The sequence below is a fragment of the Solanum dulcamara genome, chromosome 4 (genome assembly GCF_947179165.1).
Source record: "Solanum dulcamara chromosome 4, daSolDulc1.2, whole genome shotgun sequence".
Classification (NCBI taxonomy): Eukaryota; Viridiplantae; Streptophyta; class Magnoliopsida; order Solanales; family Solanaceae; genus Solanum; species Solanum dulcamara.
In genome coordinates this window covers 65,294,112-65,321,913 of record NC_077240.1, presented here as the reverse complement: position 1 = coordinate 65,321,913, position 27,802 = coordinate 65,294,112, and the positions used below count along the sequence as shown (strand labels likewise).

The window sequence follows — 27,802 nt, the reverse complement described above, 5'->3', positions numbered from 1 at the left end:
ACAACACCCTGACCCTTGACCAATTTAGTAAACCACCTATAAGAGTCTTACTAAACCACCTCAACTCAAATTCCTCTAATCAGATATGTCCCAAACTACCCAGACTGACAATACTGTGCAAGCTGGTGAATAAGTCAAACTACCGGTCAACATCCTGAATTAACAATGCTCTAGTTATACAAAATATGAACAGATAATCATAACTTAGTAGAACAGATTGCATACAATTATAAACACTGGACTTAACATTCACAAATCACGTGATCCACACATTGCAACAAGTCATACCTAATTCATCACACCTTTCAAATAACCCGAACCTCCAAGGATCCCTAGAACATCATTATGGTATTTAGTATGCAATCCTAGTCTACTCAAGGACCACCCCAATATTTAAATATACCAACCCAGCCACTCAGGGACCAACATGTTATAACTATAATACAATAACTAAACTTGGTCCACTCATGGAACCAACATGTAACAATTATGTCACATGTCACAAAGAAGTAAATCTACTTCTCTCATGAAACCCACACATAAACTATTAGTGTACTGGCATGATACTTGAATCAATCATTAGTTAGTGTATTGGCATGGTATCCAATCCAACCATTACCGGCGTGGTACCTGATCCAACTATTAGTATGTCCCGACATGGTACTCGATCCAACCATTAGTATATAGCGGCGTGGTACCCAATCCAACCATCAAACACGTATCACAATCACAATAACATTGAATAACAATTGAACTTGTACACCTAAATAAACAGATTCATTACATGAGATTATTAACATAAAGTAATTTCATATTCACTTTTTATTTCTTGAACATGTATTAGACAAGCATTTCACATGGAATGGTCAACATGAACATGCACGCGTGGGCGCGCACACATATATATATAGCCCAAAACTGGACCCCTTATAAGTACATATTCATTCCTAGGAATTACTCCATAATCCCATGGATTACTACCTTTTTTCACTCTATTCCCCTTTGATTACCACAAGTCCCAAAAATGTCTATAACCCATTAATTTCTAAACGCTTAACCCTTATAATTATCACCAAAAAATCTCAAGAAGGATGCTAAAGTTTAACAAACAAGAACTAGAGCACCACCCTCTAGTCATTCCCCAATTCCCTCCTTCAATAATGACAAACAACAACCTTAACCATCGAAAATCTGTGTCAGAAATCCTAGGCATAAAACCTCCCAGCAATCTACAAGAATATCATGCAATTAAAAACATGTCAAAACTACTCAAATAAACCTAACCTATTTGGGTACCAAGTAGCTGCTGCAAAAGTCTGATCATGAACTTTGAATCATTTATGAAATTTTAGCTTGTTCTCGGTCTAAAACAATAACATAAGTGCAAAAATGAATGACAATGGCCTAATTAAACATAGATTATAACTTAATCCTAAACACATGTCAGTCTTATGATTGACCCACCCAAACTAGGATTTTTCCACCATTAACTCAAGTTAAAACCCTCTTCTAAGTTTATCAGCATAGATTCTAAGGCTTAAGAATCAAATTATAAGTTAGGAGAATAATTAACTTACCTTTATTGAAGAAATTGGTGAAAAACTGAAGAAAAACTCCTTAGGCCGCCCTTTCGTTTTCTAAAATTGAAATTGCAGAATAATGAGTTATTTTGAGACCTTTCTGCTTAACAAATCCTGACTTACCCCACTATAGTGGCTCCCAATCTGCTATAGCGGAATTTTAATTTTTCCCTCTATAGCGTCTTGCACATGGAAAAAAACTCGAAAATCTTTTCCCAAGCCCCCATTTTGCAACACACCCTCAAACATTGACATTCTAAAATATTTCTTTCACGTCAAGTTCAATATATAGAGTTATACTCACCCGAATTTACTTTCGAAAATTCCTATGAACTCCTTAATGTCTCATCTAAAGAAAAATCAACCAAATTATAGATATAATCCTTTCATGTATTTCCATAGACCTCACCTTACTCAAATTCCATCTGAAATTTTTAAGTCACTACCTAAAAATAATTCTAGCCTAATATTTTTCACCATTGGTTTGTCCATAACGACCGGGGCGATTGTTACATTGCTGATGAAAACCTATGTCTCACAGATACAACACAAGTCTGAGTCATCATGGATAAATCTATAAACTTGACCTGTGTTGCACCTGCAAAATGCAGGGCAACATCTGCCCAACGGTCATAAGCAATAGTAAATCTTCAACCAACAGGTCTACTATTCCACAAACCAAAAATCAATATAAAGGCATCTCATGGGTACTCAGACTTCTAGAAAGATTCACATGACAATTTTAAATTACATAACGGTTTCTCTTAAAAAGGACGTTACCCTATCTATCTTTGAGAAATATCAAGCAATACAAATATATCACATTCACAAGCAAAGCACCTCTTTCATTAGAAAAGTTCAACCTCACCACAAGTCAAATTTATTTATAACACTTACACAATAATCACGGATGTTAAATTTATGGAATTGAACCACAATAACAAAGAATTTACATAATTACGAATTTCCCTTAGGAATGATGTCATCCAATACATCATAGGTCCAATTCATGAAATATGTAAACTCAAATGGGTTACTCATAATTCACCCCAACTAAAATTTCAAAATATCCAGCAAGATTAACAACATGTATTTTTTACAAACAAAAATATTTAACCAAAGATCTACAATTTCAAAGAACACTACGCCAACTTTCAATATCAAACTTGAAAATATCAAGCATAATGGTTGTGGGAAATCAATTAAGAATGAAAGCATTCTTCAAATATAAATCTATTCAAGATTTAAACTTTAAAAATCAAATAACATACCAAAGATTTGAAATGGAGGAGTGGGTGAAAAAGCTTGAAGTTCTATGCAATGAAGAACTTAGAAATCTCTCAAAGAAAGTTATGACTCAAAAGAAAATAAATGGAGAGAAGTAGAGGAGAGCACGGAGATAATTTGTGGAAGGTTGAGGGGATTTATAGGAGAGAAAGAGGAGGAGAAGTTGTGGAGTTAGTAGGACAAGGGGAAGAGAATAGAGGGGGAGTTGAGAGGTTTGGACAGTTTAAGAAGAATAAAAAGAAGGGTTCTTCACTTTTGGATTAGCGGGTCAAAATTTAAAATTACTCACCATACCTATACTTCATTGCACCTACATTTTGCATATGTGAACATACGAGATGCAGGTCAAATACAAATACCAAATTGTTGGCCTTTTTCATGGTAGTGCACTGTTTGAAAAATATGTTGGACCTATGTTGAGCGAATCTGTATGACATTTCATAGGTTTGGCATCGGTAGAATGTTTTTATTCTAGTTTACTATATGACACCTATGCTAGGCCTGCATTAAGCAAGTCTATTTTTAAGACCTTGGAGGTCAGAAAGTCAGAAAATGGAGTTCAAGATGGAAATCACAGAAAATTCACACCAGATAGGGATCACGAGACCTAAACATGGGTTGTACTCATCTTTACGTCCCATGGAGAGGGGTTGTATAAGTGCCAGGAAACAAGGGAAAGGTTCACAACAGGGACCACGGTCCATGGATCCCTTGAAGAATTGTGATGACTTCTGTAGTGGCAACCTCCGCCTAGTCCAACTCACCCTAATCACCACGACACTCACCACGACCTATGGTGAGCTTCACGGGCCGTCTTGGCCTTTCATACAGGTGTCTAACTCATTTTAAGTTAGGGGTATTTTGGTTTTTTTCCTATTGGTTAATGTCATAACCCGACCTAGGGCCTAGTCGTAACTCGACAATCAGGATGCGAGAGACCCTAACCATAAGCCATCTTAGCATACATCTCATACATCAGATAAAGAACAACATAAACATGAGTGGAAGTAATTATTAAGTGGGGAATGGGACTAAGAGACATCAACTTTATAAACGTCCAACCGGACTACACCATAATATCGTCAAAACATGCCTCTATTCTAGTCTTGACGGGGTCTTAGGACAAGCACCTAGCTCACCCTAACAATATAAGAAAGTGTAAATAATAGTAACATGAATAAAATTCTTGTCCTCAGTAGAATGAGGACTCACCAACTTTTTTGAAATCTAAAGCAAATCTCTAGCCACGAGTGGGGTGATCGTGAGTGTCATCCGTTCCTACATTATGATACAATGTAGGCAAAATATGTGTTAGTATATTTTAGCACTATGTATGTGAGGTATGCATGAATAAGTAAAGAACGTAATCAATATGTCATAGGATGCATGACCAATCAGAATGAACATGAGTATAGTTTAAAAGAAATTTAAATCATAAGAAAGTCTTGGTCAATTTATATCATAAGACTCTATCATAAACTCATAACTTGACATCTCATAACTTATACTTTAATTTATGTGGGATAGGAGCATTAACCGACAACTAAGACCATGCGAGCTATTACATAAAATCTGATGACTCCTACATCGAGACAGACCGGTGACTCCTGCACCAAAATAGGAGAGGCTACCTTGCCAGGACATACTCCAACAAGAACTTAACTCAACTCAAGTGTGCAATTTGTGGATCCACTAGTTAGGCCATGAAGGCAACCTATGTGGGCAACGTAGTTTAGGAATTAAGGTTTCTACTAGGATTCTCTTGGGTAACTAACTGTATTACCGGACTGAACCCCACCTAGAATCCCTCTCAGTACTTTTTCAATATCCCAATGAAAACTCATAAATATGATCATAACATGGTAGAGAAAGATAGTAACTGCCCATCAATCCATCTTTAAAACATATTAGGAATAGCTCATCTATTTAGTGATTTATAAGAATTTATAACTTCGATGAGAATTGTCCTTATCCCCATCTTTAAACATTTTTTGATCTTAAATTTGGTCAACATCATAAATTTAATTTTAGAATCATAAATTTCAACTTTAACTCATATAAAACTTTCATTGAAAATCACTTAACTCATGATCAACTCATCAACTCATTAATCATAGCTTGAAAATATGCATGGACATCTATAAATCAACTTGAAATCATGCAATTCACATGAGAAAATGCATATAAAGATCATTCATGACATTTTAAAATGAAATCAAATCAGTCCAATGCAATTCATCAAAACTAGGGTTCAAAATCAAATTGAAAATTTAATGAAAACTTAGAATTCTTTGGGACTTCATGGGTGAAAAGAGTCTATAAATCAATCTCCACATACCTTGAGTGAGAAGACAAAAGAATTTGGAATAATTTGAGGATTTTGAGGGAGAGCTTGAGTGAATTTCTTGAAAATCTTCAATAGAGTCCTTCAGAGCCTCTTGTAGAGAGAGAAATATTTGAGTAGGTGAGTTGTAGAAGAATGAATGGAATTAAGGGTTTAGGGTAGTTTATAGAGTGGAATTAGGCCTAAAAACATCCAGGTTCATTAACGAACAACTAGGAAAAAGTCTAAAGTGCCCTTACATAAAAACTGAATTCGGGCAAAAAACATCTCCCAGGTCCGCGATGTGGAGCTACTCCCGGATAGGAGAATTTTTAGTGAATGAGATTTTGTCCAGAATTTGACTCAAGGAAAAATTACACTGAAAGGGAACAAGTGGGCGATATGGAGCTGTCGCACACCTCACTGTTTTGTGCAATTTTTGACAAAATTTATCTTTAGATACAAGAGTCCTAAAAATCCATCGAGACTATTTTTCCATAGATTTTAACCCCCGACCGACATTCCAGGCTCGGATTTGTCAAAAAGAATAAGGATAATGCATTACGCGAGCGGCCTATTCCCAAGACATTCTTAAGGCAATTATGAACGTTTTGAGGAAGATTACAATGTCCCCCCCTTTGGAACATTTTTCCTCGAATGAGATTCAACTAATATAGGAAGGACATGGGAAAGAGGACTAGCGACCCAACATGATTATGATAACTTAAAATGCATGGAACATTAAAATCTTCAACTTAACATAAAATCATAACTTTAAAATTAACTTTTTCATGAACATGCATGCATATGAATGACATAGGAGGAACTGAATGCGTAATAGTTTAATTTTCTTGGATAAGAACAACTTACTACATTAAGCTTGAGTAGAGGGAAAGAGGTACGGGTATCGTTTCATCATATCCGCCTGCGCTTCCCAAGTAACACTCTCTACTTTTTGATTCCTCCATAATACTTTGACGGATACAACTTCTTTGTTTCTTAACTTCTTAACATGCCGGTCTAAGAATTCCACCGGAACTTCCTCATAAGTCATATTCTCTTCAAAACTTACATTTTCCAATGGTACAATGGAATTCGGATTGCCCACAAACTTTCTCAATATAGACACATGAAACACCGGATGAACCGTAGATAATTCAAATGGAAACTCTAATTCATATTCCACTTTACCAACACGTCTCAATACCTTGTAAGTTCCAACGTATCTAGGACTCAATTTCCCTTTTTTTGCCAAAATGCATTACACCCTTCATGAGTGAAACCTTCAAATAGACCCAATCATCCACTTTAAATTCAAGATCTTTTTTTCTAACATAGAAATAGGACTTTTGATAAATTTGAGCCCTCTTCAACCTCTCCCTTATGAGTCTTACCTTCTTCATAGCATCGATAACCAAATCTGGACCAATCAAGTCTATCTTGCCAACTTCAAACCATTCCACCGGGGATCTACATCTCCTTCACACAATACTTTGAAAAGAGCCATGTGGATGTTAGAGTGATAGCTATTATTATAGGCAAACTTAATCAATGGGAAATTTTCATCCCAACTTCCTTTAAAATAAATTACATACGCCCTTAGCATATCCTCTAGAGTTTGGATCATTTTTTCGACTTGACCATCCATTTGTGGGTGAAAAGTGGTACTTAACTTAACCTTTGTACCGAGACTCTTTTGAAATGACCTCCTAAAGTGTGAAATAAATTGTATACCTCAATCTGATATGATGGACAAGGGCACACCATGAAGTCTTACCAACTCACGTACATACAACTTAGCATAATCTTCAGCACCATTGAAAGTCTTAACCGGTAGAAAATGAGCCGACTTGGTCATCCAATCTACAACAATCCAAATGGAATCATGTGGCTTCTTAGTAAGAGGCAAACTTATTACAAAATCCATATTTGCATCTTCCCATTTCCATAAAGGAATTTTGATATCTTGGGTTAGACCTCCCATTCTTTGATGCTCAACTTTAACTTGTTGGCAATTTATACACGTAGCTACAAACTCTGCTATGTCCTTTTTCATGCGATTCCACCAATACACTTCTTTCAAATCATGATACATCTTGGTAGAACTCGGCTGAATCGAGTATTGGCAACTATGGGCCTCATTTAATATCAGCTCTCTCAACCCATCAATGATAGGTACACACAAATGTCCTTTGTAACATAGCACACCATCTCCCCTTTGGGAGAAAGCCTCAATGGTGTTTTTGACAACCGACTTCTTTAACTCAACCAACATTGAATCTTGGTCTTGCTTGGCCTTGACATTCGCTACTAAAGACAATTTCAAACCATTATGAACAAGAACACCTCCAGCATTAGAAACAACCAAAAGCACACCTAAATGTGCCAATCTATGAACATCTATAATCAATTCCATCTTATCTTCTTCAGCCTGTACCACACTACTCATGGATAATCTACTTAGTGCATCGGCAACTACATTAGCTTTGCCCGGATGATACAACACACTCATATCATAATTCTTCAATAATTCAAGCCATCTCCTTTACCGAAAGTTCAAATATTTTTTCTTAAACACATATTGTAAACTCTTATGGTCTGTGAACACATCCACATGGACACCATAAAGATAGTGTCTCCAAACCTTTAAGGCAAACACAACTGCCTCTAGTTCAAGATCATGGAATGGATAGTTTTATTCATGCACCTTAAGTTGTCTAGAAGCATAGGCTATTACCTTACCATGTTGCATGAATACAAAACCAAGACCAACCCTTAAGGCATCATAATACACCACGAAACCAGTGGACCTTTTCGGAATGGTCAAGATAGGAGAGGTAGTGAGATGATCTTTCAATTCTTGAAAACTCTTTTCACATGCTTCCGAGCATTGAAATCTCACCTTCATTTGAGTCAACTTGGTCAAAGGTGATGAGATCGATGAAAACCCTTCCACAAATCTCCTATAGTATCCTACTAGGACCAAGAAACTCCTAATATCCAAAGGAGATAATGGTCTAGGCCAATTGTTAACCGCTTCAATTTTCTTAAGATCAACCATAATCCCTTCACCGAACATAATGTGACCAAGGAAGGACACCTCCCTTAACTAAAACTCATATTTGTTGAACTTTGCAAATAGTTGTTTGTCTCTTAGATTTTTCAACACAATCCTCAAGTGACTTGCATGCTCCTTCTCATTTCGAGAGTAAATCAAAATACCATGGATGAACACAATCACAAATATATCTAGGTACTACTTGAACACCCTATTCATTAAGTCCATGAAAGCTGCAGGAGCATTGGTCAAACCAAACAACATGACTAAAAATTCATAATGGCCATACCTTGTTCAAAATGCCATTTTGGGAATGTCATACTCCATCACCTTTAATTGGTGATAACCGGAACAAAGGTCTATCTTGGAGAAGTAACTTGCCCCTTGCAATTGATCAAACAAGTAATCTATTCTCAGAATTGGATACTTATTCTTGATGGTTACCTTATTCAATTGCCGATAATCAATGCACATACGTAATGAACCATCCTTCTTTCTAACAAACAATGCGGGAGAACCTCATGGAGAAATACTTGGCCTAATGAATCCCCTGTCTAACAAGTCCTTTAATTTATCCTTTAACTCCACCGGATCCATCAGGTAAGGATTGATATAAATAGGTTGAGTATTCTGAAGAAGGTCTATACCAAAATTAATCTCCCTTTCAGGAGAAACATCGGGTAAATCATTGGGAAATACATCCAGAAACTCATTTACAATTGGGACCGACTCTAGGATAGGAGCTTCAGAATTCTCATCCCTAACCCTCACAAGATCATAAATACAACCCTTGAAAATCATCTTTCGAGATTTAAGGCATGAAATGAATTGACCTTTAAATACGAAGTTACTACCCTTCCATTCTAAGACTGGCTCATTTGGGAATTGAAACTTAACCACTCGGGTTCTACAATAAATAGAAGCATAACATGCATATAGTCAATTTATTCCTAGGATAACATCAAAATCGGTCATCTCAAGCTCAACGAGGTCACTTAGGGTAGCTTTATGGAAAACCATAACTGGACAATTTCTATAGTCACTTTTAGCCACAATCGACGCACCAATAGGAGTATAAATGGAGGAAGGTTCTAGCAATGTCAAACATAATACAATTCAGGCTAATACTCAAACTTGAACTCTTTAATAATGAAATTAAGATGTAAAGCTCAAGAAAAAACTTAGTCCGGCGCTATGATTAGACTTACATACTTGGAAGAGCAATTTTCTTGATGAAACTCGAAGAATTCGATTGAGACACTTGTACCTAGATTTTTCTCCTTTTGAAACCTTTCTCTAAATGTTAGAAGTGATTATGAGGGGAAAATGTTGTAAGATACCGATATGGAACTCAATTTAGTCCTAAAATGTCAAGGTATTTACATAGGAAGAGTGGGGATAAGAAGTAATTATCACACTCCGAGAGAGTACCCTAGGCATGGCTGACACTTAGAGGCCATTGATGGCCCCCAAGAGGACTACTTGATCTGATCACTTATTCAATCACTCAGCGGAAGACTCAACTTAAGGGTAAGAGGACCCAAGTGGTCAACTCAAGTATCATCATCAATAGATAAATAATACTGTTAAAATACATAAAGTATAATGTAACTCAATGTCATAAACTCAATTAATGAAAGTACATTTTAAAAGAAAACTCTGAAAAAGACCACTCTATCTCCACTCTGACTCTATCTATGAAACCTCTAACTTAGTACTAGAAAGGTGCCAAGGCAAGTCCAAGGTTACATCAAAAGAAACTACTCATAAGCAATGAATGAATTAATTATGAATCCTCTAAAAGAAAAGGAGGTCTCACCACTATCAGGAAAGAAATGGATCTTTAATGATGTGCCTGTTGAGGATCTCTAGCACCTGTATCTACATCATAAAATGAAGCAGGACAAATTGCGTCAGCACATGGAATATAAAAGTATGTAAAATAGCTTAAAGGAAATATGATCAACAAAACTCAACATCAAATAACTCAACTCAAGGGAATCAACTTTGAAGTTATCTCATATCAACTCAAGATGATACATGAGTTTATAATTAAAAAATGCTTTGAAAATAGACTCAGTAATATCAACTCAGTAAATATCATGACACTTACTTCAGGGATTTTTTCTAGTCGACAGCCATCACTTATGAGCTAGTGATGATACAATACTTTGCACTGTCATTGCCTCAACCATAGTTTATCCTCTTTTGGCTACGTAGTTTATGAGGTTTGAATTGTTAATTACTCTTACCCAAATTGGTGCTCCTAAAAAGCTATGCTCAATCAAATCATCTCATCTAGTCTTATTAGACCTTTCAAAACTCAATCTCATCTCGAACCATCATTCTCTTTCATTCAAAATATACTTTTAAAAAGATCATCCACATCACATCAAAACTCTTTCTCAAATCACTTAACTCAATACTCAAACTCATTTTAACTTAATGCTCATGCTCTTTCATAACACAATTAAATATGCATGTTAATATAATGATTATCAATTCAACTAAGGTTCATGTGAATGAAATCATGAACAAAAATTAAAGAACTCAAATCATGGGAATCATCACAATACACTCAAATATATAAAGAACTCAATGAGAATTACATAGATAACTCAAGATCTCAATTTAATAGGATTAAAACTTAAACTCTAATTCAATCTTGACTGAATGAAGATGTAGGGAACGAGGAAGAACTCAGTCCAATATTGTGATTAGCCATACATACCTGAAATGAAGATTATCTCACCAAAAATTAAAGACCTCGCTTGAAAACCTTGAACCCTTTTTTCTCATCTCTAATCTCTTCTTTCAAAATTTCTACCTGATAATGAGAAGGAAAACCCTTTTGGGTATGATAAGAGACTTATTTTTTTGGTCCATAAATATATAGGGTTAAGTTGAGAAAATGTGGGGGGGTATCGACTTCTACAGAGGCCACCAGGGTTCCTGAAGGTCACTATGGGTCTAAAGGTCCTCATAAAGTTAAACCATCCCAAGGTTCTGAGGGTAGAGTTTCACAGACCTCTTCACGGTCCATGAACACCACTACAGTTCATGAACATCTCATGTGGAGTGGAATTATCAGGGCCCTTAAAGGGGTTGGACCTCGGAGTACAAACACTGCTCGTGGTGCCTTCTATAGTCTCTGACCCCTCTCATGGTCCTTCAACCTTAACTCTCCACTTACTAGAGGTGGAATACGTGAACTTTCCATGGCTCATGGTCCTCTTCACGCCCGTGTAGGGCTCTATAGAGTTCACCTGGTGCTAAAAAGCTAAGATTTTTTAGAGACTTCCTTTAATCTCCATTTTTTCAACTTTCCAACTTCTAGGGCCTTACAGTAATTACACTTCATTTAACCTGATAAACACCATCTAAGGTTACCTTCTAGGGGCCATAAGAGACCTCTCGTAGAAGCTGGATAGACTTACTAGAGCTCACTTGAATTGCAAAGATTGGGTCTATGGACCCTTCTATGGTTCAAAGATCATCATACAGGTCATGGACCCTAGTCATGGGAAAGGGTCTGAGGTTGAGGCTTCAGAACCCTTGTCTACGGGACATTCTATGGTCTATAGAACTTTCTATGAATTATAGGGTCCCTTCGTCCTATACACTTGGAGGTTTTGAGTCTCCAAATTTCTTCTATGATAACCACCTATTGTTCGTAGGAACTCCTAAGGTCCGTAGAACCCATCCGTAGAAGAGTCTAAGGTAGGAAGTAAACTAATGAGCCCCACTTACGACCCGTAGCTCCATATATAGTCCATAGGTATTATTGGTGGTTTAGAGTTTTGATGACGTTTTCTCACTCATCTCTCTTGGGTTCTTTAGGACTTATCTAAGCTAGAATAGTGTCACGATCTAAAATGATAGAAAGGGGCACCTCGTGATACCTTACTATCTGTTTGACATAAATCTTAGCTAATTATTGAGAGTTATAATCCACTATGAATGGAATGAAGTGGGGTGATTTAGTCAATCAGTCAATAATGACACAAATCGAATCATACTTTCCCACGGTCTTAGAAAGACCCACAACAAAATCAGGCCTTTGATGTTCATACTTCACCTGTTGATAATTATGACACTTATCCATGAACTTTGCTATGTCACTTTTCATCCCAGGACACCAATAAAGCTTTCTTAACCCACAATACATCTTAGTCACAACCGGTTGAATAAAATAATGCGGACTATGAGACTTTGCCAACACATTCTGGATCTAATCAACAACCTGAGGTACACATATACTTCTCCTAAAACTGAGCACACCACTTGCATCAAGATCAGCATCTTGAGTCTCCCCAGACACCACTTTAATTTTGAGCTTGTTCAAATTTCTTAGCTTTGATTTCCTCAATGAAGGTGGGCTTGACCTCATTATTGTCCATCACCCCACCCTTCTCTGATATTCCTAACTACATGAACCTAGATTTAAGATCCTAAATCTCTCTCGCTAAGTGTCACTTGGATACCACCAAGCAAACCAAACAACCCATTCTCATGGTATCTCAGCTCAAGCATTTGCCACCACATAAACCTTACCCGGATAGTACTAAATTGTAGCCTCATAATCCTTGAGCAACTCCATCCATCTTCTATGTCTCAAATTTAGATCTTTTTGAGTGAACACATATAGCAAACTATCATGATCTGTGAACACCTCACACTTGACACCATAAAGATAGTGTCTCCAGATTTTGAGAGCAAACACTACTGCCACCAACTCCAAATCATGAATTGGGTAGTTCCTCTCATGAATCTTCCTTGAGGCATAGACTAGGACATTCTTATCCCGCATAAACACATCACCCAATCTTGAATGTAAAGCATTACAATAAGCAATGAAATTCGTACTTTTTATCGAAAATGTCAGGATAGGTGTTGTAGTAAAAAAGTCTTGAGATTTTGAAAACCCTCTTCACATTTGTCAGTCCACTCAAATGGTACCTCCTTTGAGTCAAGTTTGTCAGATGCGTAGTAATAGAAGCAAAGCTCTTGAAAAACCTGTGGTAGTAGCTAGTAAAGCCCACAAAACTTCTAACCTCCATCACAGAATTAGGCTATACCCATTTTTTAACCGCCTCAATTTTTCAAGGATCTACCATCACCCCATCTTTTGAAACCACATGCCCCAAAATGGAAATTGATGATAGCCTGAATTAACACTTGGAAAATTTGGCATATAAATTCTGCTTACCCAGGATAAACATAACAACATAAAGGTGTTTGGCATGAACCTTCTTTTCCTTGGAGTAGATCAAAATATCATCCATGAAAATAATCAAAAAAGCATCCAAGAATGGTTTGAACACCCCATTCGTCAAACTCATGAAAGTGGCCGGAGCATTAGTCAATCGAAGAAATATAACCAAAAAATCATAATGCCTATACCGAGTTATGAAAGCCATTTTAGACATATCCTTTATCTTAATCTTCAGCTGATAATACCCCGACCTCTAGTCAATCTTAGAAAATACTAAAGCACTCTGCAACTGGTCAATGAGATCATGAATATGAGGTAAGGGGTACTTCTTTCAGATGGTGACCTTATTTAACTGCCTGTAATCTATACACATCCTCATGGTATCATTCTTTTTCTAAACAAACAACATAGGAGCACCAAAAGGAGAAGCACTAGGATGAATGAATCATTTATCAAGTAGTTCCTAAAGCTGAGCTATGAGTTGTCTCAATTATGTTGGATCCATATAATGGGGAGGAATAGAAATTGGACAAGTTCTAGACTCCAATTCAATAAAGAAATCAATGTCTCTATCCGGAGGCATACGAGGGAAGTCTTTTGGAAACACTTTTGGGAACTCCAAAACCAGAGGAATAGTCTCGATAGAAGGGGACTTGCACTAACATCCCCCGTATGAGCCATATAGGCAAAACAATCCTACCCCACTAGTGTGCTAGCTCAAAGGAAGGATATGATCTTTAATGGCTTAGTCATATACACCCCTTCCTACTCTAATTTTTCCCTACTTGGGATCTCTAGAGTCATGATCTTAGCATTGTAGTTAAGCATGGAAAAATTAGGGGACAACTAAGTCATATCCAAGATCACATCAAAGTCTTGCATATCCAATATCACTAGATCTACCAATGTTTGTAGACCCATAACACTACAAAACAAGAATGATATACATGGGTTACTACTATTGGCTCTCCAACTGGGCCGCAACATAGATAGGGGCATTAAAGGTATCACAAATCAAATCCAGTCCCAAGGCAAAACTAACAGATACATATGAATAAGTTGAACCTGGATCAAACAATATTGTAGCCATCCATTTTTTTGCCTCAACCTCTAGTCTGCCTGAAAAGCATAATAATGAGCTCTATCATTATTATAAGAAACACCTCTACCTGTTTGCGTTGCTCCTCTACCAGTATTTCCATTTTCTCAACCTCCACAGCCTCCCTAATTACATCCTTGATCATCATGTGGACGTCCTCTTCCATTATTTCCTCCTTCTATGGGTACCACTACTCTAGTATGCTGCTGAACCTACTTAACTGTTTGTCTCTAAGGGAATTCCCTCTTAAAGTGCCTTTGCTCCCCACAATTAAAGCAACTGTGGTCTAATAAGGGCATTCCTGTCGATGCATAAGAAGCCCCTTGACCACCATGAGTCAAGGACTAATGAGGAACCCCTAAATAACCACCCGTGAAAGAGGGCATAGATGACTAAATTTTTCTGGCTGAATAAGCCTACTGATGAGAACTTCTGGAGTAAGAACCATTGTAGTTTCTCACATTCTTGGGCTTCTTAGACAATGCCTTGTCTTGCCCAACCTCTCAAACTCCTTGTACTTTCGTAACAAAGTCAATCACCTTATTAAAACTCCTACCTGCCAAGGTCATGTGCACAGAAACAACATGCAATTTAGAATTCAAACCTTTAATGAACAAATAAATCCTATCTTTCTCAGATTTCACTAATTGCATAGTATAGTGGGACAGAGCATGGAACATAGCCTCATAGGTGGCTACAGTCATGCTACCGTGCTTGAGGAGCATGAACTCATCTATTTTTTGATCACTTAAAGTTTGGGGCACATATTTCTCTAAGAACAAAGCATGGAATTGGGTCTAAGTGAGTAGAGGCAAGATTGATGATTGACATTCCACAAAATCCCTCCACTACTATTTTGCCTCACCCTAAAATTAGAAGGTCGTGAACTCAACCCTATGTTGGTGCAATATACCTAACTTGTGAAGTCTCTCGCAGCATTCCAAGATGAATTCATGAGCATCCTCATTCTCAAAACCATTGAACAATGGAGGCTTTAGCTTTAAGAACTTAGACAGCAGCCCATGCTCTGTTCCAGTCATCATAGGGTCCAAAGGTGGATGAAAGAATGCATCAGTTACTAATTCTCCATCCATCTTAGGGTCTATAGTAGAAATAGGATAAGTGACTAGAACATGAGCAGCATATGCAGTGGGAGTAGCTCCAGTACCTGCCAACCCACTCAAAAAAACAATATCGGTTTGACCACCCCTGAATCCATAAGGGGAAGACCTGGAATCTCAGTTTGTGCCCTCGCCTCTGGCTCTGCATCCTCCTCAACCTAAATCTTAACATTCTTTTCCATATTATCATAGGGTAGCAGAGGGGTCGCTTTACTAGTACATCTTCAGCCTAAGCTTCAGCCTTAGTGGGTGTTTCCCTTCCTCGATCTCTACCCCTTCACCTACCCCTACCTTTGCCTCTGTCGTATTCTCTTGATGTTGGTTCCATTGCTAGCTTAACTACCAGAGCTACTATCCTTGCATCATGGCAATGAGTATCAACCATCTATGGGCAGAAGAGTGAAAGAGGTTAGATACCAACTTGGATTGCCAGATACCAATTCGAATCAAATTATATCACGAAGGAAGGAAACAGAAAGAATTCCCTAAAGTTATGCAGCCTCCTAAAGAAAAGTACATACGTATATGTACCATTCCATAAGACTCTTCTAGGCTTATTTTGGCACAATGATATTAACGAACCTAATGCTTTGATACCAGCTTTCTCATGATCCTGACCCACCATGAGTGGTATCCACACTATCCTTTCAGTGGGAGAACCAAATATTAACTAAACGTAATCCAACAATATGATTTTTAAGAAGTAAACATGCAAAATAGACAAATTAACAAGTTCAAAAGAACACAGACCGAGTCTCCATAAAATGAATTATTAAATAAAATCATTTATGGAAAAACACCCCCGAGAATCTGAAGATCATAGTACCAAAATTCTAAATAAAAGTCTAAACTATAGGGATGAAACCCTAGAACAATTAACATTAACTAGAATCTAGGAATGTCTAAGTTTGAAAAGGAAGGACTGAGAAACTAAGAGGAATCTACGACAGCCTGATAAGAGTAGCTCACTCTTGTATTCAAAGTCATGATTCCCTTAATTGAGGTCTTAGATCAGCCTCCGAAAGATGCCTTGTACTCAATAAGAAAAGAACAAGTGCAGTATTAGTACATAAAAGAACTGTGTACTGGTAGAATCACACGGCCAGTTCAAAGCAATAATGTAAACAAAGTACAACTATATAGCAAGATCAGTCAACACAGATATATAATAGTTACAACATAATACTAATTTAAATCTCATTATCTTGAAATCAAAAATGCATAACACCTTTCCCACATAATCAAAATATCCACACATCGCCTCTCTTATAGAACCCACACAAAAACTAATAGTATATAGGTGTAGTACCCTAGTAAACAATAATAAATCATACCAGGAATGGTACCCAAGATAACAATAATGAATTATACCAGGCGTGATATCCGAGTCAACCATCAATAATGTTAGCATATCGGCATGGTACATGATCCAACAATCAATCAATCATACTAAGCATGGTACCCGAGTTAACCATCAATCACAAACATATGCAAAATCACCTACACAATCAACAATAACACTTAAGACCATAAGTAAATACATAGGTTGCATGAGATTATAACATGTCATTTTAATTTAGCCTTTAAGTTTCCTCCACATGTATTGCACAAGTAGTACTACAAAATAGTAGACATGCACACACATAAAATTTGGAAATATACAACCATCACCTACCATGAATCAATTCTTGAAAACTATATGGAACATGAGATTTCCCCTTGTGATGAATCTTGGCATGTTCTAAATCTAAAAGAATAACAAAGAACAAAATATCAATGATAGTGGTTTGATTTAACCCGGATTATAACCAAATCCTAACTCCATGCCAATTCATGATCTTTTCACCCAACTTAAGGCTTCTCACAATCAATTTTAAGCTAAAACCCCTTTCTAAGGTTACCATCATGTATTTCAAAAGCTTAAGAATCAAATTTACAAGTTGGGGAAGTAACTATCTTACCTTAATCGATGAGTATGGTGTGAAATTGATGAAAAATGCCTTTGCAGTTCCCCAAAATGAGATAAACAAATAATGATCCAATTTGGTGATTTTCTGCACTAAATTCTGACTTACCCTACTATAGAAACCCTACCCGACTATAGAGATCCTACAATAGAGGTTGGAACTCACTACAATGCCTAAAGCACCCGGCTATAGCGCCTGAGTTCTACTATAGTGCCTGCTATCTGTTATAGCAGATTGCACAGAATTGAAACTCCAAAAATCCCAAAAAAAAGCCTATTTTATAATAGAACTTCACTTGTTGACATTCCAAACCATCCCTTTCACACCAAGTCAATATTTGGGAATTCTACGCACCCAAATTTAATTATGTAAGGCCCTATGGACTCCTTAATATCTTGTCTATTTGAAAAATCAAACCACACCCTTCATTCTCAATCTATTCCAAGATTTCCCTAGACCTCACCTGACTCACTTTTCATCTAAGTCTGGCCTAGTCGCAAAATTTCTAAGTCATATCCTAAAATTTTTCTAACCCAATTATTTCACCATTAATCTACTTGTAATGACTTGAACGGGTTTTATAATTTTTTTTTCAAAACTACTCTTAGTTGTTTATTTAATCAGATGTTTTACTATAATGGGTTAAATTGGCTAAGTGTTAGTTTATAGTTGGTACTCCCACCGGAAGGTTAGTATCAAAGCCCTAGGTTTGTTGATCTCATCATACCAAAATGAGTCTACTAGAGTTTTACAGAAATGTGCGAAGACATCTGCCCTTTTCTTTGAGAGGCTACAAGACTTTAGGAAAACTCTCTCTTCTTTCCTCTTTCGTTCTATAATTAGATTTCAATTGATATTTGGTGATCCAAATTGGTATCTAACTTCCTTTACTCTTTTATCTAGAAATGATTTTTATAAAGCATAATGGTTCAAGGAAAGTAGATCCACTGGTTGAGGTAGGGGAAGGACAAAGAAAGGGTAACACCCGCCCAAGGTGGAGCTTAGATAGGAACAATACCAAAACAAGTAGCCCCTTCCCTACCCCAGAATAATGTTGAGAAAAAGGTTGAGGAGGTATCTGAGAAAGAGGTGGCAACTAAGGCTGGGGTGGAGGTCTTGTTTCCATGTCTATTGAGGTGGTTCAACAGGTGTTGGCCTTTTTGACCGAGATGGCAGGTATTGGATCCACACCTACTATGTCAACTCCTCAAGCTCTAGGTACTCAGTTGTTTTCTACTACAACCCTCAAGATTGAGGAAGCTTTGGGCATTGATGCATTTTTCATCTTTAATAGGCTATGTGATGACTGGAAAGGAGCATGAGATGCAGATTAAATTTCTCAAGTTGAAATTTCCAATGTTCCACAGTTTAGATAATGACAACGTGTTTAAGTTCATCTCAGACTTTATAAGAGGTTGTAGAAGTTAGGCATCGTGAAACAACATAGATTAGATTTTGTGACATTAGGGCGAGGCCATGCAATGATGGAGAACTTATGTAGAGTATCGATCATCAGTCTTGACTCCACTAACTTGGACTCAGTTATATGCTTTGTTTATAGAGAAATACATGCCTCGATCCTTGAGATACTGCAATAAGGATGGGTTTCTATCTTTGGAGCAAAGTAGTATGTCATTTGCAGCCTATGAGGCCAAATTTCATAACTTATCCTAATTTTCTATTCAACTGGTGAGCACTAAGGAGGAGAGGATCAATTTCTAAGAGTTCTAGATAGCAGGTCTATAGGTGGTTAATTAGAGGCTCCACAACAGTTTCTGACTTACGGAGGCCAACGGGCTTCTTACTAGTTCGCCAGCAGTACATCACTTGACCAGGTATGTTTTAATTATGGAGATCCAGGACCCTTCAAAAAGGAATACCCTCACTTGTAGTTAGTAGAACATACACAACAATATGCAAAGACTATTGTATCAGCGAGCGAGAGGTAATAATAGAAGAGGACATCCACAAAGTGGTCAAGGTGGGTTTTAGAGAGGCTGTAGAGGATGAGGAAATAATATTATAGGGAGAGAAGTGGTGCAGCCAGATAGAAGGGTTTCCCATAGTGATAATAGAGCTTAGTGTTATTCCATTCTGAATAGAACAAAGGCTAAGACATCAGATATTATGATTACATGTACTATTCTTATCTGTAACTAGATGGCTACTATCTTGTTTAATCTACTTTTTCATATATGTTAGTTAAGTTTTCTTTGAGTCTTGACTTGATATGAGATATTCTTAATACCCCTGTTTATGTTTCTACCCCATTTGGAGAGTATTTAGTTGTTACCCATGTGTACCATTTGTGTTTTATTTTGTTTTTGGTTTTTCAGACTTGGGTAGATTTGATCATCTTTAATATGGTTGATTGTAATGTAATAGTAAGAATGACTTCGTTGTCCCCCTACTATCTTATGCTTACCTATAATACTAAGACTGTGACTGTAGAGATCTCGGGTAGGGAAAAATTATAGTGGGAAGGGGGTGTCCAAGCCTAAGCAAATAAAGATCATATCCTTCTTTCGGGATAGCAGGCTAGTGACGCGGGGTTGTTTTTCCTATTTGTCTCACCTTAGGGATGTTAGTGCCGATCCCTCTCCTCTTGAGTAAATTCTTATATTTTCTAAGTTTAAGGTGGTATTTCCTACGAATTTGCCTGGTATGCCTCCGAATAAAGACATTGACTTTTGTATTGATTTGGTATCGGGCACTTGGCCAATTTCTATTCCTTCCTATTGCATGGCCTCAGAAGACTTGAGGAAACTCAAGAATAAGCTTTAGGAACTCCTTAACAAGGGTTTTATTCACCCTAGTTGTTCTCATTGGGGTGCTTCAGTTTTTTTTGTAAAGATAAAAGATGGTAGCATGAGAATGTTCATCGATTACATGTAGTTGAATAAAGTCACCATCCGAAATAAGTACCCATTACCTCACATAGATGATCCCCTTAATGAGTTGCGGGGTGATTCAGTTTTATCTAAGATTGATTTGAGATCAGGGTACCATCAACTTAAGATTAGGCCTGAGGATGTACCTAAAACAACCTTCAAGACTCGATATGGGCATTATAAGTTCTTAGTAATGTCATTTGGATTGACTAATATGGCGTCAACCTTTTTGAGTTTGATGAATAGGGTGTTCAAACCATTCTTGGATTTCTTTGTGATCATGTTTATTGATGATATCCTGATCTACTCTAAGAGTATAGAGGATCATGCAGATCTCCTTTGTACTTGTCTGGGTATCCTAGGAAAATAGAAATTGTATGCTAAATTTTCCAAGTGTGAATTTTGGATATCGTCTATTGTCGTATGTGGTTTTGAATGAGGGGTAATGGTGGATCACAAGAAGATTGAGGTAGTTAAGAATTGGGCTTGGCCTAGCTCTATGACTAAGGTTAGGATTTTTGTGGGACTTTGTAGCTACTACCATAGATTTGACAAGAATGTTTCGCTTCCATTGCAATGCATCTGATATGGTTGACTCAAACGGAGGTACCATTTGAGTGGACTGACAAGTGTGAAGAGAGCTTCCAAAAGCTTTAAACCCTTTTAACTATATTTTTTATTTTGATATTGTTGGTAAAAGGTAAGAACTTTATTATTTATTGTGATGCTTCATGATATTGGGTGCATTTATGCTTCCAATGGCCAAAATAACCCATGTTCATAGTAGAGTTTGAGAGAAAATTCCTATAGTCTTAATTCATATTTAGAATCTTTATGCGTGATTATAGCTAACCAACATGCAGCTAGTTTAAGTTCAATGTCAGCCGGATTTCTAAGCACTAGTTGACACTTTTAGGGCTTAATCAGGAAGAATGGACATTAAAAAAATGATTGGATTGAAAGTGGAGCTTGACGGTAAGTTGGGAACAATGTGAAGAAATATACTATACTAGACTGTGTCTGCATCGCGAAGTTGGCATGGGCAATTTAATTCCAACATTTGGAATTTATCTGGCTAAATAGAGAAGTAGGCGCCAGGTTCGCGACGTGGACCTAGTTGAGAATAGAAGGAATTTTGCTGAGTGAAGAAAATGCAAAATTACACTACGCAGAAACATCTCGGCATCGCAGACTTCAGTACAGGGGTTGAAACTTTGCATTTTTTGAGGCTATAAATAGTCTACTTGTATTTTATTTTAAAACATTATGTATTTTTTCACGTTTTGACGAAGGAAGACAAAAAGATAACTTCCCTAGAGTTTTGTTTCTTCTTCTCTTTCATTTGTAAGTGAGTTTTTTATGCCATTAATTATGTTTTGGATTTTTTTCAACATTCTGAGTGGCTAAAATCCCTTGTTCTAGGGTTATAGCCACAAGATGAAGGTTTTAATATAATTTGCTTTGGTTGAAAATGATGTCTTTCATATAATTGCTCGTATATTCTAATCTATACTATTTTAATGTCTGAACAACATTAGAATAAATTCGTTGACTACCCAGATCTCGAGAGATGGAAAGAAGATAGAACACTAGAATATAAGGAGTGTGTTTGTTCTGCAATTGCCTAGGATAATTCGCGTATAGGATGTCTGTGACACATACCTATACACCATGCTTGGTTATTAGACAGGATGATACGATTAAAGCATCTGTCTTGGTTTATGCCTTTCCCTGCTTAATGATGTAGTTAGGCTGTCAACATAGGTAAGAAATTAGGGGCCGAGAGACCATAATTGTAAAATAACCCTATAAATCAATAATTGAAAGACCCATTAAAATTCTAAAGTGAAATATGTTAGACCTAAAATATGCAAGTGCTACAACCCTGTACTTATTTGCTCATTTGATCACAACTCACTAAATTTCCAAATTGTTTCTTAATAGTATTTTCAATAATTTAGTAGGCAATATAATTGAAATCAACTCTTTGCAACACGGGCGAATAATTTACTAAATTGAAAATATTACTCAAGCCTGATTAAAGTCCTTTGGGTTTGACAATTCGGTTCTGAAAAGAGCCACTGTATTACTTGTAAGACCTCGTACACTTGCGTGTACTTTGGTTACAATAAGTTTTTGGCGCTGCTGCCAGGGATTTTAAATTTGGCAATTGTTTATTTTCAATGTTCTTAGCTGGTTGTGTTAGTGTTAATAACTTCATCTTATCTATGATTTCTTGCAGGGAAATTTGCAAAGGCACACTTGAAAGAAATGGGAACATTAAAGAGCCGCTAGTTGAGCCTGAGAGATTTTTACATAAACAAAAGAGGAGACTGGCTTTTCTATATCCAATACCACTGGTCAATCTAGGTGATAACAATGAAAGGCCTGTAAATATGGCATCTAGGATAGTACGTAATATGACAGTCCCACTCACAGCGAATGTCACCTACAATATTCAACAACCGCCAGCTTGAGGAAGATTTAAACTGAAACAGAATATGGTGCAACTGTTGCACACTAATGGGCAGTTCACATCTAGAACTATTTAAAAATAGTGACACTTACATGCCAACTGGAGTGTCTCCTAATTATCTGAGGCTGACCTTATTTCCGTTTTCTCTATTAGGGGAGACTAGGAGGTGGTTGAAGTAAGACCCACCCAATTCTATTGCTACATAGAATGATTTGGCTTGCAAATTCTTAATCAGGTTCTTTCATTCGGGAAAAATCACAAAGCTAAGAGCCAAAATTCAAATCTTTAAACAAAAGTCTGGAGAAAATTTATACTAAGACTGGGATAGATTCAAATCTCTACTCATTAGTTGTCCTTATCATCACCAAGCTAATGAGGTGTTGGTCCATACCTTCATTGAAGGGTTGGAACCCAACACCAAAATTCTTCATGATTCAGCTGCAGGTGGACAGGCATTGGAGAAGACATATGACGAGCTCTACACATTATTGAGCCGTATATCTCAAGGAAATCTGGAATAGAACAGAGGAAACTCTAGGCTTGTCATCAAAAATAGGTATGTATGATTTAAGTTAACTCTGTGATAGCTTTGATAGTACAGATTGCAGCAATGCAAAATATAATGTCTACACACTTCAATAACTTAGCATTGGGGCAGCAATAGAATCTAGTAAATGTAGTTCAGCAATAAAAAATATGGTGTGAAGTATGTAGCAGTAGTGAACACACATCAGAATATGTTGTGCAAATCCTGAATCGGTAAACTTTGTAGGGAACACACAAAGGGGTGGAGTCCAGCAAAATGATGGCAATACTTATAACCCCAGTTAGAGGAACCATCCAAAATTCTCTTGGGGAGGAAACCAACAGAACCAGCACCAAGGCCAAGGTCAATATAGATAATAAAGAGGTTGACAACACTGCAATCAGTGTAGCTAGAGTAACCAACAATAAGGTAGTGAAGGAAACATAAGCGTGGAAGAAATGCTTAAGAAACTCATGACTGACCAGGAAAAGCTAGCTGCGGATTTTTTTCAATATCAAATCACTACTCAGAATTTAGAGAAGCAGGTGGGACAGCTGGCCAGTGCTCAAAATTCTCGCTCGCAAGGAAGTTTATAAGGTAACACTAATCCAAACCCCAAGCAAGTAAATGCTGTGAGTATCCAAAGTAGACGCCCACTAGCTGAGTTAGCGCCACAAAGAAATGTCAGTGAAGGTACAGGTAAAGATGCAGATGTTGAAGCTGGTGAACCTAGCTTACCATAGAAGGAGCAAGAACCAAAGACAAAACCACCTCCCCCATTCCCATAGAAAATTAAAAAGAAGAAAGAGGAGGAATGCTTTGAAAAATTCATAGATATGCTTAAACAGGTACAAATTAACTTGCCTTTGATTGATGTGTTGCAGGGTATTCCAAAATATGCCAAGTTTGTCAAAGATATTGTGGCCAATAAGAGCAAGTTGGCTGAATTTGAGAAACTAGCACTCACTGAAGAGTGTAGTTCAAGAATATTGAACAAAGTAAATCTCCCAGCTAAGCAAAAAGATCCAGGTAGTTTTGTGTACAGGTAACCATTGGTAAGTAAAATAATGCAGGAGGTCTTTGCGATCTAGTTGCAAGTATAAACTTGATGCCTAAATCTATGCTTAAGAAATTAGGCTTGGGAGAACCTAAACCAACTACCATTTTCTTATAATTGGCTGATCATTCTGTAGCGGGAACTGATGGTATTATTGAGGATGTGATAGTTCAAGTAGGATCACTCATCTCTCATATTGATTTTGTTATATTATATTTTAAGCCTGATCTAGAGGTTCCTTTCATCTTGGGATGTCCGTTCTTGGCAACAGGAGGTGTACTTATTGATGTAGCTGCAGGTAGATTAACTATGAGGGCACATGACAAAGTTGAGGTGTTTGATGTATATCAGGCACTAAAATTGCTCGCAGTTTATGAAGAGTTGTCTTTTATAACTGTCATTGATGAGGAGGTGACAACCCAACATATTTTAGCAAAAGACCCTTTAGAGAGAGTATTGATGGGTCAAGATATTAAGGGCAATATAGAAGTGAAAGAGCTAGGTAGTGTACTCAACGTTCCAAATTTCAGTATGTGAAAAACGAATGTGGAGCCATTAAACAGAGAATTGGTTCCTTCACCCAAGCCATATCTAGAAGAAGCTCCTAACTTGGAGTTGAAGCTACTTCCATCCCTTCTCAGATATGCTTTTCTTGGTGTCAATAATACTTTGCCTGTAATTCTTTCACCGTCTTTGTCTGATATGCAGGTTAAAGAAACACTTAAAGTTTTAAAAAGGCACAAGAAGGTAATTGGATGGCAAGTGGCTAATCTCCATGGTATCAGCCTAGCTTTGTGCATGCATAGGATTTTCATGGAAGAAGGACATAAGGCTAGTGCAGAACCACAAAATAGGTTAAACCCTTTTATGAAAATGGTAGTGAAGAAAGAGATAATTAAGTGGCTAGATGCAGGCATAATATACCCAATCTCCGATAGTGAGTGGGTAATCCTAGTTCAGTGTGTGCCTAAGAAAGGGGGAATGACTGTAGTGACTAATGAGATAAATGAGTTAATCCCCACCATAATAGTGATTAAATGGCGTATCTTCATGGATTACAGAAATTTAAATAATCCCACGAGGAAATATCACCACCCATTGCCATTTATTGATCAAATGCTCAACAGGTTAGCAGGCCAAGTGTAATAATTCTTCCTAGATGGATATTCGGCTATACCAGATTACCATTACACAAAAGGACCAAAAAAAGACAAATTTCACATGCCCTTATGGGACATATGCATTTAAGCATAATCCATTCGGTCTTTGCAATGCTCCTGCCATTTTTCAGAGGTGCATGATGGCTATCTTCCATGATATGGTAGAAGATTTTGTAGAAATCTTTATGGATGACTTTTAGTGTTTGTGGAGTCTTTTGATTTTTGTTTGAACAATTTAGAGAAGGTGTTAGTGAGGTGTGAGGAAACAAATCTCGTCCTAAATTGGGAAAGTGTAATTTCTTAGTAAAGAAGAGGATTGTATTGGGTCACAAAGTTTCTAAAGACGGGCTAAAGGTAGACAAAGCTAAAATTGAAGTGATCGAGAAGCTACCACCACCTATTACAGTAAAAGGTGCCCGTAGTTTCTTAGGTCATATTGGGTTTTATCAGCGATTCATCAAAGATTTTTCAAAGATTGTCAGACCCATGTGCATCTTGCTGGAAAAGGAGGTGAAATTTATTTTTAATGATAAATGTTAGTAGGATTTTGAATTCCTGAAGAAGAGGTTGACTGAAGCCCCAATCCTGATAGCTCCTGACTGAGAGCTACCCTTTGAGCTAATGTGTCATTCGAGCGCATAGCAGTGGGAGCAATGTTAGGACAAAGGAAGGAGAAAATATTTCATTCTATCTACTATGCCAATAAGACTCTAGACTCAGCTCAGGCAAATTATACAGTGACAGAGAAAGAGATGCTTGCATTGGTCTACTTGTTTGATAAATTCCGCTCTTACTTGGTAGGTACAAATGTGATTGTTTATATTAAACATGCAACTCTTAGTTATTTGTTCAACAAGAAAGATGTCAAACCCACACTTATCAAATGGATCCTACTGCTCCAAGAATTTGAAATAGAAATCAAATATAGAAAAGGATGCGAAAATCAAATAGCAGACCATCCATCCAAATTAGAGGATTTGTAACATGTGAGTGCACAAAGGTTAATAAAAGAAGAATTTCTAGATGAGCAGTTATTGGAACTAGAAGTCAAGGAACTCCCATGGTATGCGGATATTGTGAACTACATAGTGAGTGGAGTGTTTTCCCCCAAACCAAACTCCCAACAAAAAAAGAGATTAATGTATGAAGCAAAGTTCTATGTTTGGGATGAACCTTACTTGTTCAAACATGGTGTTGATTGAATGATTAGGAGATGTGTACCTGAATTCAAGGTTCAACAGGTTTAATAAAGTTGCCCTTCCTCTGCTTACAATGGACATTATGGAGGAGAACACACAGCTCATAAGGTACTGTAGTCTGGTCTCTTTTGGCTGAACTTATTTAAAGATGCTGCAGGTTTTGTCAAAAGTTGTGACCAATGCCTAAGGATAGTCACCATATCGAGAAGGCATGAGATTCCGTTGAATAACATCCTAGAGGTAGAGATGTGGGGAATAGACTTCATAGGTCCCTTTCTACCGTCATATGGAAATAAATACATACCGATGGCGGTGGATTATGTTTCTAAATGGGTCAAGGCCATTGCTTTGCCAACCAATGACTCTAAAGTGGTAAGTCGCTTCCTCAAAAAGCATATTTTCATAAGGTTTGGCACTTCAAGGGCCATCATCAGCGACAGAGGTAAGTATTTCATAAATCAAACGATAAAGAATTTGTTAGCTAAGTTTGGTATCAGAAAAAAGGTTGCCACAGCTTATCATCCCCAGACTAGAGGGCAAGTTGAATTATCGAATTGTGAAGTGAAGTAAATCTTTCAGAAAACCGTGAATGCTGTAAGAAAAAACTAGGTCATCAAGCTAGATGAAGCGCTCTAGGCCTACCGAACTACGTACAAAATACCAATTGGCACTTCACCATACCATATGATGTTTGGAAAAACATGTCACCTTCCGGTGGATCTGGAATACCAAGCATATTGGGCCATTAGAAAGCTGAACTTAGACCCAGAGCTGGAAGGTAGAAAGCGTATGGATTAGCCTCATGACCTGGAAGAATTCAGGTTCCACGCTTATGAGAATGCG

At 37.2% G+C, this 27,802-nt stretch overlaps 1 long non-coding RNA gene and 1 pseudogene across 1 annotated transcript; one reads left to right on the top strand and one right to left on the bottom strand.

Moving 5' to 3' along the window:
- Window positions 1-3,900: 3,900 nt before the first annotated feature.
- LOC129885046 (uncharacterized) lies at window positions 3,901-17,178 on the bottom strand. The gene is made up of 3 exons (XR_008766036.1): window positions 17,055-17,178; window positions 10,068-10,129; window positions 3,901-4,145 (listed from the first exon to the last, which is right to left on the bottom strand). It is a non-coding gene; the product is annotated as an uncharacterized LOC129885046 (long non-coding RNA).
- Window positions 17,179-18,819: 1,641 nt separating this feature from the next.
- LOC129884309 (uncharacterized) lies at window positions 18,820-27,146 on the top strand (annotated as a pseudogene).
- The last annotated feature ends 656 nt before the right edge of the window (window positions 27,147-27,802 follow it).